This window comes from Tachyglossus aculeatus, chromosome 1 (assembly GCF_015852505.1).
Source record: "Tachyglossus aculeatus isolate mTacAcu1 chromosome 1, mTacAcu1.pri, whole genome shotgun sequence".
Lineage (NCBI taxonomy): Eukaryota > Metazoa > Chordata > Mammalia > Monotremata > Tachyglossidae > Tachyglossus > Tachyglossus aculeatus.
In genome coordinates, this window is record NC_052066.1 from 144,118,899 (window position 1) to 144,121,246 (window position 2,348).

The 2,348-nt window shown below is 47.3% G+C and overlaps 1 non-coding gene across 1 annotated transcript; it reads right to left on the reverse strand.

Annotated features, from left to right (window-relative positions):
• Window positions 1-244: 244 nt before the first annotated feature.
• Window positions 245-385, reverse strand: LOC119937011. Its single transcript, XR_005453903.1, has one exon. It is a non-coding gene; the product is annotated as a small nucleolar RNA SNORA7 (small nucleolar RNA).
• Window positions 386-2,348: the final 1,963 nt, after the last annotated feature.

A 2,348-nucleotide genomic window follows, 5' to 3' on the forward strand; every position in this document is an offset into this window, starting at 1 on the left:
CTTCTAAGCACTGGGGTAGGTAGGTCTGGTTTTATGCTGTGGAGTCATCTCAGAACGCATAGCAACGCCATGGACACATCTCTCCCAGAACGCCCCACCTCCATCTGCAATCGTTTTGGTTTTGTATCCATAGAGTTTTCTTGGTAAAAATACAGAAGTTGTTCACCATTGCCTCCTTCCGCACAGTTAACGTGAGTCTCCGCCCTCCACTCTCTCCCATGCTGCTGCTGCCCTGCACACGTGAGTTTGTAGCAGATTGCTGCCTTCCACTCGCTAGCCACTGTCCAAGCTAGGAATGGAATGGGTATGCATCTGCTTGACTCTCCCTCCCATAGTTGAGACTGGTAGAGTACTGGAAACTCTCCAGGTGTGACCCTGGGAGGGGGAATTAGGACAGACATAGTCCCTGGTTTGCATTGGGCTCACAGTTTAGGGAGGAGGAAGAACAGGTATTCCCATTTTACAGTTTAGGAAACTGAAGCACAGAGAAGTGTGAGCCTGAGGTCACACAGCAAGCAATTGGCCAAGCCAGATTTAGAACCCAGGTTCTTCTCACTCCCAGGGCCATACTCGTTCCACTCTTGGGTCAGCGGCTGACCCTAGGAATGAGCTTGGGGTGGGGAGGGGAGCCCCCTTGGGCTGGGGGCTGGGCTGGGCACTGGGAGAGAAAGGAAAGCAATCTCGATTTCTACTTTTGAGAAGCAAGAATGGACACAGGGGGAGGACTTTGGTAAAGAGCAGGGAACTGACCCTGTGAGGAATTTAGCCAATTCTTCATGGGCTCATTATATTAGCCTGAGGCGGGTTTAAGTGGGCACATGGTGTAGTCAGGAGAGTGCTTTCAGTCACTCAATAAATGGTATTTATTGAGCACTTACTGTGTGCAGAGCACTGTACTAAGCACTTGAGAGAATACAATTCAACAGTCGGTAGACATGATCGTGTCCTCGAGGAGTTTACAGTCTACAGAGGGAGCCAGACACTAAAATAAATTAGAGATAGCGGAAGCAGCAGGGTATGAGAAGTACATATGTGCTGTGGGGTTGGGGGGTTAGGTGAGAATCAAACTACCTGGCTTTCTGACTTTTCCACTCTCTTCTCTCACTATTCCCCAGCTCCTATTCTTGGCTCCCTCTAAAATAACCTCTAACTGTACCTAATCAATGACTCTGCCGATGACCATTGCTCATATCTTCCTCCCTTCCTCTCTTCAAAGCCCTCCCTCCCTCCCTTCAAAGCCCTACTGAGAGCTCACCTCCTCCAGGAGGCCTTCCCAGACTGAGCCCCCTCCTTCCTCTCCCCCTCCCCATCCCCCCCGCCCTACCTCCTTCCCCTCCCCACAGCACCTGTATATATGTTTGTGCAGATTTATTACTCTATTTTACTTGTACATATTTACTATTCTATTTATTTTATTTTGTTAATATGTTTTGTTTTGTTGTCTGTCTCCCCCTTCTAGACTGTGAGCCTGCTGTTGGGTAGGGACTGTCTCTATATGTTGCCAACTCGTACTTCCCAAGTGCTTAGTACAGTGCTCTGCACACAGTAAGCGCTCAATAAATACGATTGAATGAATGAATGAATATCTGTCACTCCTTAGGGAACACTTGAGCTTTTTAGTTCTGATGGATGCTCTCAAGTTTTCAACTCAGTGCTCTTCAAACAATAGGCCCCCAGGACAATACTTTGCATGCATTAAGCATTCAGTACAGTGCTCAGCACACAGTAGGAGTCGGTAGAGTGTTCTGCATTCAGTAGGAGGTCAGTACAGTGGTCTGGGCACAGTAGGAGCACTGTGCTAAACACTTGGTACAGGCAGCAACACCCAATGGAAGCTTCCACAGAACTGGGAGACAGGAGAGTCAGATTATATCCCCTAAACTGACAATGGCCTATGATGTCACTCTGGACAAGATATTTAACCACTCGCAGCCTCAGTTTTCTCAGCCATAAAATGGGGATGAAAAAACTTGTTCTCTTTCCCTCAGATTGTGAGGCTTGTGGGGGATAGGGACTGTGTCCTATTATGTCATATCGACCACATGCTTAGCGCAGTACTTGCCACACTGCACAGGCTTAATAAATATTGTCATGATTATTATTTCCCACGTGGAATAAAGCAATTTATCCCATTTCACTCAGCAGGAAGTAAGCCACCAAAACTTCCAAAATTTGATCAGGATGGGTGGATTGCTTTCACCCAATAAGTCTTTCTTCTACCTTCACCTTCCAGTTTCTTGTAATTCCCAGATAGCCACAACAGCATGAGAAGCAGCATTGCCTAGACATAGACCTTGGCTTGGGACTCAGAAGGATGTAGTTCTTAGTCCTGGCTCTGTCACTTGTCT